Source organism: Felis catus, chromosome A1 (assembly GCF_018350175.1).
Source record: "Felis catus isolate Fca126 chromosome A1, F.catus_Fca126_mat1.0, whole genome shotgun sequence".
Lineage (NCBI taxonomy): Eukaryota > Metazoa > Chordata > Mammalia > Carnivora > Felidae > Felis > Felis catus.
Genome location: NC_058368.1, coordinates 39,183,696 through 39,205,085, shown reverse-complemented (window position 1 = coordinate 39,205,085; position 21,390 = coordinate 39,183,696). Strand labels below are relative to the sequence as shown.

General features: G+C 34.5%; 1 long non-coding RNA gene across 2 annotated transcripts in view; it reads right to left on the bottom strand.

Moving 5' to 3' along the window:
• Positions 1–21,390, bottom strand: part of LOC123384391 — a 547,325-nt gene that overhangs the window by 344,238 nt on the left and 181,697 nt on the right. For both annotated transcript variants that reach the window (XR_006595426.1, XR_006595432.1), the window contains exon 3: positions 6,005–6,080. This is a non-coding gene — a long non-coding RNA (uncharacterized LOC123384391). The remainder of the gene's footprint in view (positions 1–6,004; positions 6,081–21,390) is intronic.

Sequence of the window (21,390 nt, the reverse complement as noted above, 5' to 3'; positions counted from 1 at the left end):
TGCTTATGTTTGTGAGTAATTGTTTTATATATTTGGGGGCTCCCGTATTCGGCGCATAGACATTTATAATTGTTAGCTCTTCCTGATGGATAGACCCTGTGATTATTATATAATGCCCTTCTTCATCTCTTGTTATAGCCTTTAATTGAAAGTCTAGTTTGTCTGATAGAAGTATGGCTACTCCAGCTTTCTTTTGGCTTCCAGTAGCATGATAAATAGTTCTCCATCCCCTCACTCTCAATCTGAAGGTGTCCTCAAGTCTAAAATGAGTCTCTTGTAGACAGCAAATAGATGGGTCTTGTTTTTTTATTCATTCTGATACCCTATGTCTTTTGGTTGGTGCATTTAGTCCATTTACATTCAGTGTTATTATAGAAAGATACAGGTTTAGAGTCATTGTGATGTCTGTAGGTTTCATGCTTGTAGCGATGTCTCTGGTACTTTGTCTCACAGGATCCCCCTAGGATCTCTTGTAGGGCTGGTTTAGTGATGACGAATTCCTTCGGTTTTTGTTTGTTTGAGAAGAACTTTATCTCTCCTTCTATTCTAAATGACAGACTTGCTGGATAAAGGATTCTCGGCTGCATATTTTTTCTGTTCAGCACATTGAAGATCTCCTGCCATTCCTTTCTGGCCTTCCAAGTTTCAGTAGAGAGATTGGTCACGAGTCTTATAGGTCTCCCTTTATATGTTAGAGCACGTTTATCTCTAGCTGCTTTCAGAATTTTCTCTTTATACGTGTATTTTGCCAGTTTCACTATGATATGTCATGCAGAAGATCGATTCAAGTTATGTCTGAAGGGAGTTCTCTGTGCCTCTTGGATTTAATGTCTTTTTCCTTCCCCAGATCTGGGAAGTTCTCACCTATTGTTTCTTCAACTACACCTTCAGCACCTTTCCCTCTCTCTTCCTCCTCTGGAATACCAATTATGCGTATATTATTTCTCTTTAGTGCATCACTTAGTTCTCTAATTTTCCCCTCATACTCCTGGATTTTTTTTCTTTTTTTTTTTCTCAGCTTTTTCTTTTTCCAGAATTTTATCTTCTAGTTCACCTATTCTCTCCTCTGCCTCTTCAATCTGAGCCGTAGTTGTCTCCATTTTATTTTGCAACTCATTAATAGCAATTTTCAGCTCCTGGTGACCGTTCCTTAGTCCCTTGATCTCTGTAGCAGAGATTCTCTGCTGTCCTTTATACTGTTTTCAAGCCCAGCAATTAATTTTATGACTATTATTCTAAATTCACCTCTGTTATATTGTTTAAATAGTTTTTGATCAGTTCGTTAGCTGTCATTATTTCCTGGATGTTTTTTTTTTTGAGGGGAATTCTTCCGTTTAATCATTTTAGATAGTCCCTGGAGTGGTGCGGAACTGTGGGGCACTTCCCCTGTTCTGTCTTGAATAACTTGCGTTGGTGGGTGGGGCTGCAGTCAGACCTGATGTCTGCCCCCAGCCCACCTGGGGCCTCAGTCAGACTGGTGTGTGCCTTCACTTCCCCTCTCCTATGGGCGGGATTCACTATGGGGTGGCGTGGCCCGTCTGGGCTACTTGCACACTGCCAGGCTTGTGGTGCTGGGGATCTGGCGTATTAGCTGGGGTGGATTGGCAAGGTGCATGGGGCGGGAGGGGCAGGCTCAGCTCGCTTTTCCTTCGGAGATCCACTTCGGAGGGGCCCTGTAGCACCAGGAGGGAGTAAGACCCGCCAGAGGGATGGATCCACAGAAGTACAGCTTTGGGTGTTAGCATGGTGCAAGCAAGTTCCCTGACAGGAACTGGTTCCCTTTGGGATTTTGGCTGGGGGATGGGGGAGGGAGATGGCGCTGGCGAGCACCTTTGTTCCCCCCTAAGCTGAGCTCTGTCATCCGGGGCTCAACAACTCTCCCTCCCGTTGTCCTCCAGCCCTCCCGTTCTCGGAGCAGAGCTGTTAGCTTATAACCTTCCAGATGTCAAGTCCCGCTTGCTGTCGGAACACACTCCATCCAGCCCCTCCGCTTTTGCAAGCCAGACTTGGGGGCTCTGCTTGGCCGGCGGGCCGCCCCTCTGTCCCGGCCCCCTCCCGCCAGTCCATGGAGAGCGCTCCACCTCGTCGCCTTTCCTACCCTCTTCCATGGGCCTCTCGTCTGCGCTTGGCTCCAGAGACTCTGTTCTGCTAATCCTCTGGCGGTTTTCTGAGTTATTTAGGCAGGTGTGGGTGGAATAAGCTATCTGCAGGACGCAGTCAGCCCAGCGTCCTCCGACGCCGCCATCTTCCCAGGATCCTCCTCTACTAAATAAATGTTTAAAAAATATGTCTGCTTCTAGTCTCCAAAATATATCATCCTTGTGTTATTTACTTGTAACGTAACCAGGAGAATATAATTTTCTGTAATTCTACTTTTTACAGTCAAATTTTACACCTAAACACAACTTTCTTCAGAACCTTATGTGAACAAAATCAAGTTTCAACCAGTAAGAAGGAGGGTCTTGAATGATTTTTAGATAGTCTATCAAATAAAAAGTATGTTTTTTCTTTTTTTTTTATCCTTCAGATTAAAAATACTATGTGAGTTCCATGTTAACAGATGTGGCTTAATTTTAGGAAAGGCCTTTCCACATTCATATTGATTCAGTATGCTTTTTTCAAGAATCTTAACTGAATAATCCAATTTTCACAACTAGACCGTGTTCTATGAGATGATGCTTATGCAGGGTTTTTATAGTATAATTACTATATATGAGTAATATATATATATATATATATATATATATATATTACTAATATGAGGCATATTTAACATATCATATAATTCACACTTTTCTTTTTTTAATCTTTATTTATTTTTGAGAGAGAGAGAAAGACACAGAGAGAGAAAGCGCACATGCATGCGAGTTGGGGAGGGGCAGAGAGAGGGAGAGAGAATCCTAGCGGGCTCTGCCCTATAAGCAGAGCTTACAGTGTAGGGCTGGATCCCACAAGCTGTGAAACCATGACTTGAGCCAAAATCAACAGTTGGACACTTAACTGACTGAGCCACCCAGGCACCCCTAAGTCACATCTTGCAAGTGCATAATTCAGTTACTGATTTTAGTAAATTTGCCAAGTTGTGTAATCATCATTACATATGATAAATATGTTCATCTTTCTATTATGACCCTTCATAGAAGTGTTAGATTTTTAGGTAAATATATGTTTAATTAAAAAAAAATTATCAAACTGTTTTCTAAAGCACCTATGTACCATTATAGAATTCCACCAACAATGTTAGGAAGGTTATCATTTTTCCATATTTTCAGTATAATTTGTTACTCTCAGTTTCCTTTACTATAATAATTGTAATATGTAACACTTTATTATAATCATTCTAGTTGAAAGTGTTTCTGAAATTGAGTAAAATAAAGAAAACATTGTGATGATGTGCTACTAATAGAAATTACCTAAAATATATCTAAAACTAAATATCATAATAAAATATGCAGATAGTAAATATTTTATATAAATGAAATAGATCTTGTTTTATATCTATTCTTTGAGGGGTAGCAATTCATTAGCAATTTCATATAGAAAAATTAACTATATTGCCTTACAAAATAGACTTTTTGAAATTGCTTCCTGAACTTTAGATCTATAATTTAAGAATGATTGTATTTCATTTTAAAGACAGCACCAGTATAGAATTCACAAATCAATTATAGAAACAAATTTCTATATTTATTCTATTTTCCTTGATTGTGATAAGGTAGAGATGAATATATGTAAATATGAAATTATTTTAGCATGCAACAACACCTTTGAGAGTTGTCATAGTGAGTGTTTGAACTATTTGCAGCTATCAAAATTATAATTTCTCTTTCAACATAATAAAGCAATTTTCAAAATATATCAATGTTCTTAGTGGAACAAGTTAAATCTTACCTGAAATAGACAATCTACACTTGAAGCAGCAGTCTTGGTTTTCACTTCAAAATTATATTAAACTAGATAACACTGCATTATTATAATTTTACCTTAGTGTGATCATGTTAGTGACTGGTGTTACGTTACTGAAATTATACAACCTTGCTCTGTGATCTTAAAACTAACCCCATTTCTGGACAAGTAGCGGAGAACAGCTAAATGATAAATTCATCAAGATAGACACAGAACACTAATGGGAAGGATGTTTCTTGTCAGTGAATTTTGAAAGGCGTAATCACTAGTGAATACCTCAAAGACGGGCTGATTCTATATAGGAGAGTTTATTTCCAACTTGAAGAACAAAATGGAATCATTGAGCCATAACTTGAAAAATACTCAACTCCTCTGTGTTTGGACCACAATATCCACAGGACTATTTTTAGCATTAACTTGAGGAGCTGGTTCTGAAGCTAAAGGTTAAACAAAACCCCTTAGGAATGTATGACCTATAGCACTGTATGAGTTTTAAATACACATAGGCACCCTGCAAACCTATTAGGTTACCTTCTGTTCCTCTTAGGACAGAGTCAGGAGAAGAGCTTAAATTCTGGTCAGTGATGTTAAGCACTCTTGTACTAAGGTTGACAGTGATAATGAGAAAAGCCCAAAAGTTCTTTGTAAGTTCATTGTAAGTATACACCCTGAGTTTCAAACCTGGCTCTGCCATTTTTACCAGTTATGTAATCTGGAGGAAGTTACTTAACTCTGTATGTTGCGATTCACTCATTTGTGAAAAGGTAGACTGAAAATATTTACCTCATAAGGTTCATGAGGATTTAATGAGGTAATATATATTAAACGTTTAGAAGAGTAACACATAATAACTAGTATTATACACGATGCCTATGTTATGCCATGCAACATGTGGCAGGGATTGTAGGTGCAGTATATGACTAATGAAAATACAATACTGGTAATAAATTAATATAAGTATAGGTGAAATATTTTTTTCCCACCAAATTCCATTCAGTTTCAACAGACAGTATAGACTTGGTTAACTAGTAGGAGTCCATTTTCGCTTTAGTTTCCCTGTTTCCTTTCCTTCCACTGTCTCTTCTATCATTATATACCTCTGGTCGCTAAGCAAAGAATACACCCTTCCCATCCCATCCCATCCCATCCCATCCCATCCCACCCCACTCCATCCCACCCTACCCCATCCCATCTCATCCCATCCCATCCCAACCCATCCCATCCCATCCCATCCCAACATGGCTCTAAAAATAGGAAAGTAATTGCATACTGGTCCTCAGGGTTTGACAGTTCCTGTCTCTTGTTCCAGGGAGATTCTACTTCCACAGAAGTTTTGGAGTACTTGTCATGGATACACCATGACAGATGCCCAGTTTGAGGTTTCTTTCTAAATTAGCTTGAAGGATTTGCAGCATATATGGCACATGGTTTTTACAGTATTTGCCTTGTACTGAGTGGAGCTCTCCCATTTCCCCTACTCTAGAGGAAAACTGGATTATCCAGCATTATCTTAATAATTCAGGTTTATATTCTAGGCATTACTTTATAAGGAATCATGGATTCTACCCAGTGTGTATAAAAAACGAGTCTACTGCTACCTGTCTCCTACCAATAATCAGTTTGAACTCACAAATTTAGTCACAGATTCCAAATATGGACTTCATTCCTGTCACCTTATGTGGGGAGGGCACAGTGTCTTCTCTGACATTTGCTATTATAATTAGCAACCAGGTTCACCAGCAGATGGAAAGCTTAGTGATGAATCCTGTTGAGTTACATGCTAGGTAAGGCAATGTATTAGATTTTTGTTTTGTTTTTAAAGACTGTCTTTTTAGGGGTAGTTTTAGAGTCACAGAAAAACTGAGAGGAAGGTACAGAAATTTCCCACATATTCCCTGTGCCATTATCAACATCTCCCGCCAGAGTGGTGCACTCATTACAACTGATGAACACCTGCCTCCTCCCATAGGTCCATCATTAAAGAATACCAGGAAAATATGAAATAAGATTATGTTACTACATCTATTCATGCACATATTTTCATCCCTCTGTAACATTCTTCAGAAAGAACCACTTGTAAGACCAAATTTTTACTTACAAATAATGTCCACATCTTCTTGAAAAACTCTGGTGCTACGCTGACCATCAATAGGCTCCTTCTCCTAGTGTGAACCCTGAAATCAGAAGCAGATATGTCTTATTCAATCTTGCACAAATATCTACTCTCTGCAAGTTTCATGGATGGCATTTCAATACCACTCCCAAATTATTAACACCATTATTTAGTAACTATAAATTATTTATAATGGCTTTATATTATGGAGATGCCTATTTCAAGCATAGATGTTAAAGAGAAGTAAATTAAACTATTATCTTAAAGTTAATAATTCAAATCAGTAAGAGCACCTAAAATAAACCCAGATCTCTGAGGTTTGGGTTTATGTGTGTAAATTGGATGATATATCTTTGGGGGTCATTTTTCTCAACTTATCACTATGATTTTATGGAGATGTAAAAATGTGACTATATATATTTTCTACAATCAACTATATAAAAATTGCACCTTGAATTATTCTTTTAGAATATTCTAAGTTATGAAACAACACTGACTATATTTTGTGGATAAAACATAAATTTAATTCTTAGGATTATGTTGGAGGCTTCCATTCCCTCTATTGTCCCTGATAAATACTGTGCATTTTAATTACATTAAAATATACACTTTTTTCTCTATTTAACCATTTGTTTTTACTATATTTCCCTTATTTTACTTATTGGACTGGGAGGGGAAGAAGGCAGAGAAGAGGGGAAGATAAAGGAAAATGGATTTTTAGAGTTTTTGAATAAATATTTATAGTTTTCTTAAATACAGGAAAAATATTAAAACTAAATGAAAAATATTTATCAGAATTTGATTTATAAAGCCAATATAACAGGCAGCATTTTAAAATTTGTCCTATGAGAAAAAAATCACCTTTTGTTGTATATTAATAGAGCCCTGGGCATCTTTGGGCAATATTCACATCAAATCCGTTTCTGGATACTTGGAATTAAGAGGATGAAAGGGGCATAAATATCAAAAGAATGTGATTATTTCTTACAAGAATAAAGTAAAGCCCAGCATCTGTACAAAATGACAGATATGTGAGTTAGGATGAAGGCAGCCCAGAGTAACGGAGTAACAAATGCAATTTCACTAAAAAGACAATGGTTGAATTCCAGATTTGCTTATTACATAATAGAGGCTTATAAAGTAATTATTTAGACAAGTCTGAGCTTTAACTTGTTTTTCTTGAAAAGGAGAAAACTGACTTCTAAGTTTGTTGAGTATTAAATATGTTAATTATAAGCAGATATTTTGATTATTATCAAATTTATTGAATAACTATAATTTGTTGAATGCCATCTCATATAGATATTAAAATGACCCCAGAAAATGTGAATGCTACAAATGATAACATGGAGACTCTGAGGTCTTTCACAGGAACATTCAGTTAGCAAATCTTAGACCTGGAATTTATGCCAAAACTGACAATCTCCAGATTGAAAGACACTTAGAGGATATTAAACTCATTTTTTTAAAAAACATAAAACCCATAAATTAAAGAATAATAATAGTTTCCCATCTTATCTACATTTTAGTTATTGTTTCCTCATGTTTATATTTTAATAAAAACATCAAACTGTCAGATGGGGTGTTACTGAATTTAATCTTTATTGAGTCTAATAACCTTTTGGTAACTAAATTTTTAAAATTCTATTTAATTATGAAGCTTGCTTAGCAGACCTGGTACCAAATAACTGATTCCCAAAGAACTGATCTGCTCTCATAACAGAAGTGATAACTTACATTTATGGTATAATTTTTATGTATAATTTTTCCATCCTAAATTATCCTGCATGGTAAATTATATTTTAAAATAATTTGTTTACAAGATATGAACTGTGGTGTAATCATAAAATTAAAGATATACACCTAGTCATAATCACTATAAATATTAGAAATGGGTATACATCACTTAATTCTACACAAAGAGTTAGGAAAAAATGTACATTAAAGATTTATTCTTCTCCAAGTAAATACACTTGCTTTAGTTAGGTTTATTTATGATGCTGTAATAAGTAAATACTGAAACAAAGTCAACCTGCATGAAAATACCGATTTCTGCTTTACTGTGTCTTCATTATGATCCTTATATTGTAAAAGAGTCATAGCTAATGTATATAAAATTATGTGCATTCAAGATGTTAATAAATATTAAGCTCAGTGATTTTGAAGAGTAAATTGTTAAAACCTAACCTGAACTTAATAAGATTTACCTGACTTAATGTGTTGTATTCTCCTCCTGTCATAACGGAGGAAAAAAAAATGAAAGAAGGGCTTTTTCCAACTGAGTAACAGAGCATGTGCCCCTGCTGACTATTTTATTGACGAGGTCATACTTACAGAAAGCAACATATAAACAAACGCTGCTTCAACTATTATGCTACTTCTTTTTACAAAGATTACATGGGATTATGAGTTTTGCTTGTAAACATTTCACTCTAATTTAGCTGAGCCCTGGAATGTGACATTTACTGAAAACTCTGGATAAAATATTTAGTGGATCAATACATGTTTACAAGTAGCTTGCCCCATTAACCACCCCCCCCAAAAGAAGATTGCATGACGTTTCCTAAATACGCACATAGGAAAGAAATTAATTGGCAAGATGGTAGATATTACTTTAATAATTACTTTTGAGAATTCCTTTATTACATAACACTATTTTAATATACTATTTCAATGAGTATTTTAGATTACTGAAAACTTTTAGTATTATATCAAAACAAAAAAACAACTTGCTGATATAAAGGAAAATACAAATTGAAAGCACTTTAGAGGAACAGCATGCAACAGAAGAAAATATTAAGCTGTCTTCTCTGTTCAGAATTGCAATATAAAACATATCTGAGTACCAAATAAATACAAGATGCTGCATGTAACATAAAAAATAAAGACTTGAATAAAATACTGTACTTGCCCCTAATAGTTTTCTAAGAAAGCATTTCTCTTAAAAAAGTAGTAGTTTCTAATACTTTCATATTTTACTTTACCTTTCTAATATGTTACAATCCATAATATTTACAATGAATGAATATTTTTATAGGATGGCTTCAATCAACACATTGTTACAAACTGAATTGTATACTTGTAAATTCATATGTTGAAGTCTCAGCCTCCATTACCTCTGAACGCAACCTGATTTGGAGATAGGGCCTTTAGAGAGGTAATTAAGGTTAAATGAGACCATATAGGTGGGCACTAGTTCATGTTACCGCATTTGGAGACTGGGTCTTCAGAGAGGTGATTAATTTAAGATAGGGTCTATAGGGTAGGATCCTAATTCAACAGGACTGGTGTGCTTGTGAGTAGAAAAAGAAATGCCAAGGAATGTGGAAGAGAAAAGGCTGTGTGAAACATTTAAGTTATACTCTCTTAGCAAATTTCAATAACACAATACAGTGTTATCTACTATAGTCAACAGGTTTTACATTAGATTCTCAGACCTTATTCCTATCGCTGAAAAAAATAAGTGCATGACATGATGGATGTGTTAATTAACTAGATGAGGAATCCTTTGACAATGCATACCAAATCATCATAATATATGCCTTAAATATCCTGCAATTCTGTCAATATATCTCAATAAAGCTGAAAGGGGAAAAAAATGTCTGTACGAGGACATAGCAAGAAGACAGCCACCTGGAAGTAAAGGAGAGAGAAAGACCTCAGGAAAATCAAAGGCTACCAACACCTTGGAATTTGAACTTCTAGGCTCCAGAACTTTATAAAATACATTTCTGTTCAATCCATCCAGTTAGGTTTCTGTTATGGCATCCCTATGAACTAATAGACAGGTTTACTGCTGTTAGTGTGAATAATCGTAGTACACATATAAACAGAAAGAATACACAGAAAATTGAAATTCTCATGTACCTACCACCACAAAGATCAACAATGATTAACTCATGGTAAGCTATACTTCATCTTCACCCTCATGTAAATTCTCCCTATTTGTTTTATTTAGAGATCATTCCACACATCACAACATAATTTATGTTTTTAAAAGTATATATATCTAAAAATAGGACTTTTCTTTTTTAAAAAATAGATTCTCTTTTTAGATCAGTATTATATTTACAGAAAAAATTAAGAAAATAATACAGAGTTCCCATATATCCCCTCCCCTCTGCACACAATTTCCCCTATTATTAACATGTTAGTACAGTATTAAAAATAAGGACTCTTTAAGAAGATATAACTATGGTATCATAATCACATATCCAATTATCAACAATACTGAATACCTTTTAAAAATCTATCCCAAAAGATGAAACCAGTTTTTTCAAATGAATATTCTGAAAAAGTAATGAAAAATTTAATCAGCATAAGAAATAAATTCTATTATTTAAAAAAAATGTGAGTTTCCATACCAATTACTTTAAGTGCTCATATATATTGAATAACTAATGTTCTACTAAAATACTGTTCAAATTTTGAGGGTTAATTAAATAAGTAAGGGATTGGCAAACTATGACTCTTAAACAAATTCAGTCCATGGCCTGTTTGTGGAAATAAAACATGATTGTATATTATTGTATATTGCATATTATCATATCACATCTGTGCTCATTCATTTTTATGGCTATGCCTATGGCTACTTGAACACTAAGAAAGTGTTGAGTCGTTATAGCAAGGAGCTCCCAACTTGCAAAGTGAAAAATGTTTCCTCTCAGTCCTTTCACAGGAAAAGTTTGCCAAAACCTGAAATAGATTGTCAATAAAGTCAGTTGGAGATTCCACCATTATAAATTCCAAAAAAAATTCGTTCACATTTCAAGAGAACTTCAGGTAACACTTACATATTTCATTATGTAGTTCTCCAATGTGAGCCTAAGTTTTCTCTTTTCCCTCTTTTTCTTCAAATTTAAACTCTGACTCAGATTTATATTGGAAATAATATAAATTTCCTAAAGCACCTAAATATCAACACTTGAATGTGTTATCTCATCAATATATTGTCTAAATAAACAGAGCCTCTCATATATCCTGTTTGCCTTTGTCTTCCACATCTTAGGCTTTATTGGTCTCACTCTATTTTTTTCAAAACTAGTTTTTCTTCCTCTCATTGATACACATGTCTATGTCTGCCCTGATTATTATCCACTGGTTGCATAAGTGGAAATAATTTTGAAATTTTAGCATCATTTTATATGCATAATACCTGCTAAGCATGATTATGAATAAAAAATATGTAAAAAATGACAGAATTTATGGTCTTTCTGGATATAATTAATATGCCAATGTCATTTGTGTTTATAGATCAGGACAGTGTGTGTGTATGTGTATATGTGTGAAAAATTAAAATTAACATAAGAATTCTATTATGCTGATCATATAGCTGTATCTTTGAATCCTAGTTACACTGCAAACTCTTGAAAGTAGAAGGCTAAAAATATCTTTCATTTAAGTATGAATTTCTTCAGATGAGAATTTCTCTATTAACAAGGATTTCCTTTAGTCCTTTCATCTCTACCCTCTTTTCAAGAACATCATGCATCAAACAATATTCTGGTATATTTCTTTGCAATTTTAATGACATGGTGTCTTCCATCTTTTGAGCAATATAATTTTTCATGAAATATCTCTGGAAGTGTTTACTTTCAGTTTGTGGGGGAAACTGAAAGCCAAGCAGACACAACCCATTACATACATGCTGTTGAGATAAACAAGGACTAATCCTCAAGTAAGAGGATTTGATAGCACTACTGGTCACGTGTAGTGTTGTTCATCCTGAAATCACTTGGTAATTGGCTTTACACAAAGGAAAAATAAACTTCTTCTATCTTTATGACAGGAGGTATTTTTGCAACTTAGAACAAGATGCCCACTGAAGTTAGGCCCCTACCCTCCCACAGAAACTGGGAGATAGAGGTGCTATCTACAGTGATGTTTACATTTTAAAAAGATGGAGCTCAAGTCCTTGAGAAAGACACTCCTGGGTCACAAAGCTGGCAAAAGGAAAGGATTTACATACCTCTCCAAGAAAGGATAACATTTTAAGGTTTTTAAAATAAATGATCTAAGAAAAAAGGAGAGGAAGGGAATATCTTCCCTTATTTTCAACATGGAGAACTGTCTTGTTTTTAATTTATGTATCCTACTTTTAATATTATTTATCCTTACAAAAGACAGTAGGCCTTTATCTTTAAATTAACTGCTACAACTAAATATTGTATGTTCTCTAAAAAAAAAAAAAAAAGTTAAATTGCCATTGCTGCATCAGCAGGTATGGTGAGGTACTACATGACATGTGTAAATATTCCAGCCTGGCTAAACTATGAATTGATGCAAATGATCTAGGTATTATCTCTAGTAAATGAAAAGATATAACTGATGAGTTTGAAAAATATTTCTTTCAGATTTTTAAATATACATTTGAAATTTATCCTGGAAATTACTCTTGATAATATTAGTGCAATGACAAGTAATATTTATCTTAATTTAATAGTTAATGTTATTGAACGTTAAATAGAAGCACTCTAACATAACACTGAATTAATAATCATATTCTACTCAGAACCTGGACGCTTTGTCACAATCATTTAACACATATTCATCACAATCTCTTTATCACAGTCATTTAGTTCATATCTTTATAAGCAACATTATAATGTAATGTTATTTACTCCTTCAGATTTTTTTTATATTAATGCCTCACAAGCATTTCAGTGAGGAGATAAAGAAAACAACAGTCTCATGCATACACAATAAAAGTTGTGAAAAAAAATCACGCATCGTAGAAAAAGCAAAAAAAAAAAAAAGCAAATTATTTTTTGATACAAATAGATAAAATGTATTGTCATCAGGAAAGCTTTTGAAACCAGTGTCTGTTTTGTGAATATAGGTACTATCTAAGGGAAAATAAAATTTAAAAATAGGCTTAATTCTCCATGCTGAAATGAAGGAATAGACTTCTCCATCTCTTTAGCAGAGCATTTATTTCAGAAAGCTTGCAACTGTAATTTATTTCTTCATCTCTTTCAAATGTATTTAGATCCTTCAAGAACTAAAGAAGGCTTTTGCCAGCTTTATAACTCAGGAGTGTCTTTCTCAAGGACCTGGGCCCCATCTCTTTAACACATAAACATCAAGGGAGATAGCACTCCTATCTCCCAGTTTCTGTGGGAGGGTAGGAGCCCAACTTCAGGAGGCATCTTGTTCCAACATGCAAAACTACGTTCCATAATGAAGACGGAAGAAGTTTATTTTTCCTTTGTGTAAAGCCAATTACTAGGTGAATTCAGGATGGATTACATGCAACAAATGGTGCTGCTCAGCCACTTAACAAGGTATAATCTTTTTGTCTGTGCAATCTCATAGCAGATTGCCTGGGGTGTACATCAGAGTCTGGTTTGACGCTCATTCAATAATAAAAATATTTTCTTTCTCTAATTTGTGGGGAGGATTTTTGGGTTGAAAACGATTTTGTTTTTAATTATAATTCCTTAACACTATCTACCTATTTATCTCTGTATTTAGATGGGTATGTATGTATGTATGTATGTACATATGTATTATCTATCGATCAATCTATCTTTTTTAACTTACTAGGCCAATTAGAAGATGATATTCATTAGCATCTTCAGAGAAACATTACGTAGTGAAAAGGACACTGAATGATACCTGAGAAGCCTAGTTTCACGTCTTCCACTCAAACTTGGTTTGCTTTGGCAGAAGTGAACTGGTGTATGAATGAAATTTCAATGACATTAATAATACCACCTAATTACCAAAATTGTTTTCAAGGGCAAAAGATAATGTTCAGAAAAATTATTTTGTAGTTATAAGCCAATATATAAAAATGTTTAATTTTGATAAATAATTACTATATTTCTTAATCTATTACCTCTCATCCTAATAATTATACCCAATGCCAAGGCCATCACAGCACTCATAAAATTAAATTTGTTTTTCTTCATAAATACCTATCTATATTTTACTCATGGCAATATGACTTAACTTTAGAAATTTGTGGAACTATAGAGAAAACATTTTCAGGTTTCTGCATAGTTAGGGCTTTCTGTGCAATTCTTACTGTAACTTGGGACCTATGCTAAAAACAAGCCTTGAGAGATCCTTTATGACTAATAATACAGTGAGAGAACTCCAGAGATATTACTTCCCCAAAGATACACATTTACATTTCAAGGAGTACTGAGACCCTGTGGTTATATTCTTTAGCTGCAAAGTTGGTAACTCTGATCCTATCTTTCCCCTGGGGAGGTTTATTTATATACCAATGAGGTAGAGTAAGAAAACAAGTATTCTTTCCACTATTTTTCAAAGGAAACTTTCTCAGATGGGAAAGAGGGACAGCTGCCTCTTTTCCTGTGCAGAAAAAATCACTTGGGCATGACTCCTTGCTTACAATACAGAACTTGCAAGTGTAGGGTGATATCTGGATTTTGTCAGGTCACCTTAGAGGTAAGAATTAGACACAGAGAAACAATGCAGATATTACTTGCTCTAAGTAAATAACAACCTGCTCTGCTCTAGAAACCTTGTGTGTTTCTTCAGGATAATGTTAATATAGACGCTAAAAACTTATAATCACATGAATATGATTTATGCTTATTCTATGAGTAAATTTGTAGGTATGATTCTGTGCATTTTATTTTGAGTAAGCCTACAGAAATTTTTAACATCAATGCCAAAAATAGAGATAATGACTGTTATTGCGACAAATATGGAATTACAATAACAATTTCATAGTGCATCTGTGTAAGTTATTTTGTCTAATAACAATCATCAAAATTTAACACCAAGTATTTTAAAAATCATATAAGACATTCAATTATTTGTTTTAATTTTTTAATTTTTAGTTTTCACATCGCATACCCAGCAGGGAGCAAGTGGAAAGCTTAGACAACCATGAAGGATATTGTTGAGCTTTTAAACCTCAAAGCACTAAACAAATTAGGTAGTATTTATCAAGCTGTATATCTAGTTCATACAGGTTAATTAACTTGAAAATAAATATTTTTTACTATTATTTTGAAATATCTTCATTCCTTCTGATTGAAGAAAGATGATATATATCATGAAAATATGACTAAAATAGCACAGATCAGCTCCTGCTTTGGAATTCCTAAAGCCAAAGATATATATTTGTGGTTAAGATATATTAATGCTGTGAATCTTTTTCCTTCCCTTTTCTGTATGCCAAACCATTGCAGAGGGTTTTTTTTCCATTGCCCTAGAGAAGAGATAAAGCAATCAGACAATGAAGTTACTTATCAAACGCTTTCTAGTTTTTCTTCCAACACTTTATATAGAGATATTTGTAGGGTGTAATTCTCATTTTTGCACCAGCAAAAGTCAAGACCTATACTCCAGTTTTAGTGAGGTTTTCTTTTTTTCTCCCTCAGAATGATAATGGCTCCATAATATTCACAGGTAACAAGGTGACTGGGTCCAGGGAGTCGAAAGAAGAAGGGAGCAGGGAGTGGGATGTGGAACTCTCTTAGAACACTCTGAAGTCCTCCCTTTTAGATTTTTTTCTTACAGAGCTTCTCCAAGCCTTCTCTCTCTGCCTTCAAACCCTCCTCTCCCCAATATTTGTCATTCAAATGGGGAGCTGGGTGTGGACACCATGCATTCAGATTGCATGTGTGTCCTAAGTGGCTGTCTCTTACATTGTGTCTGGACATTCTAACATGATGGATTTCTACACTGAAGACTGAAATACCATCTTGATTGCTTTGAAGATTCTTAATGAAATAAATCTTAATAGTTTACTTTTGTATGAGTTTAAGTCACATAAATCTTAAGAATACAACTTAATAATTTTTTACGTATTTATACGGACACAAAACCTCCCCTCAGATCAAGATATAAAACACTTCTATAGCCTCAGATAATTTCCACAATGCCCTTTCCAATCAATATTCCCATCCCCCTCTCAACTCAGGGCATTAACTATTCCGATTTCTGTCACTAAGGCTTAATGTTAAACGGAATTTAAAGTCTTTCTCTTATTCACTTTACAATGCAGGTAACTTCCTAAAATACCCTGAGAAGAGACTGAAAGGTACTGCTCTTCCAAAAGCAAAACAACCTAAATACATGACCTATTGAACATAACATTGATGGTGCATTTCATAAAAGAAAGTTTCCCAATAAAGACTCTTTTTCTTCCCAATAAAGAATTCTCAATAGTTTCAAGCCATGAACACAGAGGAGTCAATGAAACTACAATTTCAAAAATTTTCAGTGTGTGAGAAAGCAAAAGTAGCAAATCAATATAAAAAACACAAACCAAATAACAGCATGCAAAGGAAATCCATGAAATAAAATAAATATTCACTTCAGAAATTATATTCAGAAAATAGTACATTATCTTCAAATATATAATAAGATACTGAATCTATGATGCATGAAATAGAATTTTATGACAAAAAAACAAAAACAAAAAAAGAACAGTCAAGAGAACAGAAAAAAGTTCTAGGAAATACTAAGTGTGTGATTCCACAAAATGGAATCAATGAAAGAATTCATAGACACAGTTAAGAAAACTTTCAGAGATTAGAAAAAAATAAACAAGAGAGCAATTTTTAGAAAAATAAATGAATACAAGGGTTCAGCATTTGACTAATATCTGTACATAATGGAAAGAACAGAGAAAACCATGAGTAATGAATGATTAACAACAGAATACACAAAAACTATGGGGATGTATGGATATGAACCCATAAATAACATTCCTCTGAGTGCCCAGGCCAATGAGCATGGCAAAATTCACACTGAAACATACTGCTGTGTCCTTTTGGAGACTAAGAAATAAAGAAACAATCTTAAAATTTTCAGAGAGAGAATGGGAGATAGGCAAAAAAAAAAAAAAAAAAAAAGGATATCAGTGAGAAAATGTATACAAAAACAATGATAAGGAATATGTGAGGAATTACAATATGAGGGTAATGCAGAAATATCTTTGAAAATCTGAATGCAACCAACTGATGCTAGTAGACAACTTGTAAGTTTTAGTTGGAAACTATTCAGAAGTGGAATAAGAGGGGTGTGGGGGCTCAAGGGAGATTTCCACATTCTGTAGGCACATCTGCATGTCTGTATTTTGCTGTTTTTTTTGTCTAAAGAAGTGAGATATTCAAAGATGTTTTCGTATTTATGGAAATGTGTAATAAAAATATAATGTCGATTCAGTAGATGGGGAGAAACATCACACTGCCATACCCCTTTTTAACGTTTTACAAAAGAAATTCAAACATGTTTAATTTTAAACTTAAATCATATTTGAATTTGATTGAAATGTTGTATTTATATTTTATTTAATATTAATGATTATTGTTTTATATATTTCTATACATAGAAATGATTTTTGAATTTACTCACTGAAATCAGTATTACAGAATATACATACAAAATCTACATAAGGAAAAACAATTATTTTTATAATTGAAAGCATGTAGAAATAGACCATGAACAGATGTTTATTTCTTGTTCCTTTTTAATTATCCCTAAACATTTGTTTTAGGGAGTAGATGGAGCTATATAAACATGGAAGTTCTAACGTGGAAGAGGGTGCTTTACACACAATGCATGAGAGAAATCAAATACACTGAATGGCTCTGTATGGGTTGGCAACTTTAAGAACTCCCTTCCTCCCTTTTCTAAGGCATTGAGTACATGTGCCATATATCTGTGGTGAAATATAACTTTTAACTTATTTATGGACACTGCAAATCATTTCCATTAAAAAAATATATATCTGAACTACCACCACAGATTCTGTTTTTTGCCAGTAAGCTGTCTATTTCAATTTTCCCTGCTTCAGCTCCCAAAGGAAACTGTTATTTCCATATTCTTACCTGTTTGCAACAACTCAAAACAAGTTGATAGTAAATCAGTGAGAAGAGCGATTTTCCAGTAGATCAGAGATGAAACACTAGGCATGGAGTGCACTGAAAATATTGTTTGCTTGCCTTTTCTGTTTCATCTTCAGAAAGACCTATCATCACTAAAGACAACCATAAGGCAGTGAAAACTGCATTTGGCTTGACATTCAAAGGACCTGGGTTACAGATCTGCCTCTCCCTGCTTGTACAAACTTAATCAACTCAGTGATAATTTTTAAGCCTCCTTTGCTTTTTATACAAAAATTGGATGATATTAGATTTACCTAAATTATCTATTGAAATATTGAAAATATTCTATTTAAATTAAGCAACACTGTCAACATCACAATTTGTGTTTAAAGAGGTTTTCTTCAAAGTCAAAGAATAAGCAACCAATTGAAATTATAGTGACATTCCTCTATTAAATTATTGCTATTAAACCTAATTCACTATGGAATTCTTAAAACATACCTCAATTTTGTATCTTACTGAATTGATACATATATCAGTTGTTGTATCTTACTGAATTGTAGCACAATATAGAGGACAGAATATAAGTGTATTAGAATCAGTTAGATCTGGTCTCAGATTCCTGCTTTGTCACTTACTAGTTGGATCACTTTCTGATTTTGGCCTGAACCTCTTTTCTTAAAATGAGAGAAACTGGACCACAACATGAATACTTTTTTTAAGGAAAGATTGAGGTTATTCTAATCATTCTTTGAAACTCAGTTACACACAAGCTAGTCTAATATATGTAAAAGTAGTTCCCTTAACTTTTGAAAGATTTTTAATGATTTTTTTAACATGTATTCATTTTTTGAGAGACAGAGCACAAGCAGGGGAAGGGCAGAAAGAGAGGGAGACACAGAATCTGAAGCAGGCTCCAGGCACTGAGTTGTCAGCACACAGTCCAAAGCGGGGCTTAAACTCACAAACCATGAGATCGTGACCTGAGCTGGTCAGACGCTTAACTGACTAAGCCACCTAGGCCCCCTAACTTTTGAGAGTTTCTAAATTATCATGACATTGTTCATGTACTTTTTAATGTTAGGAGACAATAAGATCTTACCTTTACTTAATAACAGAGCTTAATGCTAATAATGAATTTAGTTAATACTGTGGGAGAAATATATATGTTCATCTAGTATGTTTTTTCAATATAAAAGATTTTTGGAATTTAGTGGATTCATTCTTGAGAGTCAGAGACTGGAAAAAGACTTATCCCTGTTAATTTGTTTGTATTTCCACACACAGAATTTCTGCCAAAGATTCAGAAATTTATGTTTTCTGCAGGTTTATATAGGCTCTATCTGATAGATTAATAAAGGTTAATATATATAGAAATTTAAACATGTGGGGGCACCTGGGTGGCGCAGTCGGTTAAGCGTCCGACTTCAGCCAGGTCACGATCTCACGGTCCGTGAGTTCGAGCCCCGCGTCAGGCTCTGGGCTGATGGCTCAGAGCCTGGAGCCTGTTTCCGATTCTGTGTCTCCCTCTCTCTCTGCCCCTCCCCCGTTCATGCTCTGTCTCTCTCTGTCCCCAAAAAAATAAACTTTGAAAAAAAAAAAGAAATTTAAACATGTGGAGAAAATTCAAATGCGGATAGAGTATGTCCATATGTCAACAGTCCCTTTCTTTCAGTAATACAACCCATGATTGTCTTGTTCTCCACAAAAATATATGCACTTTCAGAATCTTCTGGTCTTTTCCCTGACTTGCTGATGTTTTCTAAAACACACACCCACAGACAATATTGCCATCCCCAGCATCTCTCAATGAAAAATTAGAACATTTAATGTTCTTAATGTTGCTTATGGTGCAGAAGCTAGAAAGACTGAATCTGTAAACATCTCAGGTCCACACTGTAAGCACTGTTCATAAACTCGGGGTTATGTTTCTGTTTTCTGTTCAACTACTAGGAGATGAAAGCATCTTAGCATTTGACACAATTTCCCTTCTACTAATCCATATTTTACTGGTTTATTTACTTATTTTTAAAGTTTCTTTAGAGAGAGAGAGAGCAAGCAGGGGAGGGGCAGAGAGAGAAACAGAGAGAGAGAATCCCAAGCAGGATCCACTCTGTAAGCTCAGAGCCCAGCATGGTGCTTGAAACCATGAACCATGAGATCATGACCTGAGTTGAAACCAAGAGTTGGATGCTTAACTGACTGAACCATCCAGTACACCTTATTTATTTTTGAGAGAGTGAGCATGAGCAGGAGAGGAGCAGAGAAAGAAAGAATCCCAAGCAGGTTCTGCAATGCCAGTACACAGCCCGATGAGGGGCTCAAACTCATGAACCATGAGATTGTAACCTAAGCCTAAATCAAGAGTCGGAGGCTTAACCCACTGAACCACCCAGGGGCCCCCAGATTTACTGGCTTAAATGCAATAGTAAAATAAACTTGCCATGTAATGAGAGATTTATGTATATTAGAAGGAGAAATGTCACAACGAGGGCAATAATATGTGCTGATATGCAGTATTAATAAAGACATTTAAAGCCTCATTGACCACCTTCTCTTTCTTACAGAGCATTCTTGTTCATAAAGTAACCAAATTCATAGGATACCTGAAAGAAATTACAATGGTGATATTCTGTATAGAAGATGGCATATATCTCTAGAGCTTTGCCCTAAACTGTAGGTTATTTTTAAAATTACATATTTTGTGTTCAAATGGAAAGAAAAAACTTAGTACAGCTTCTATTAAATTATTGACCCTATTAAATGAAAAAATAACATTTTTTATTGTTAGTAGGCTAAAGGGATATTGGTAAAGGCACTTACTGGCTGGATTTATTATAAAAATTAATTTTCTGGATCCACTACAATCATTGCAACTTTTACTGGCTTTTTATTTATAGAACTGGATGTTGATAAGGAATTAAGATATTTATACATTGTCCAAAAAGCAGGTTTCTAGGAGACGAGCTCATTTTTGTTCTTCATTTTTCTTTCAATAGTAACTTAGATAGGGGGTGCCTGGGTGGCTCATTCAGTTAAGCATCTGACTTTGGCTCGGGTCATGATCTCGCAGTTTGTGGGTTTGAGCCCCATGTCAGGCTGATAGCTCAGGGACTGGAGCCTGCTTCAGATTATGTGTCTCCCTCTCTCTACCCCTCCCCCACTTGCACTCTGTCTCTCTCTCAAAAATAAACATTAAAAAAGTTAAAAAAAAAAATACTAACCTGCACTGAAAACTCAGGATTATTTGCCTGGTAAAAAAAAACAAAAATCAAAAAACTACTTATTAGTACAAGGAGAGATAATATAGGTTTGTCTATGTATATTTACATGTTGGGAATATGTGTATATACATATGCACAGAAAACATCTGAAATGTACTTCTCTGCCTATTAAAGGACCACAAAGAAAATTCCTGAGTAAATATCCAATATCTGTCTCCATTATCTCTAGGAATCCTAACATAAACACTAATAAAGTCTTGCTTTCCTTTTCTCCAGTGAAACAGACTTTGGTTTGGAGATGATGCTAGAAACAGGGCCCTGAGCTATACCA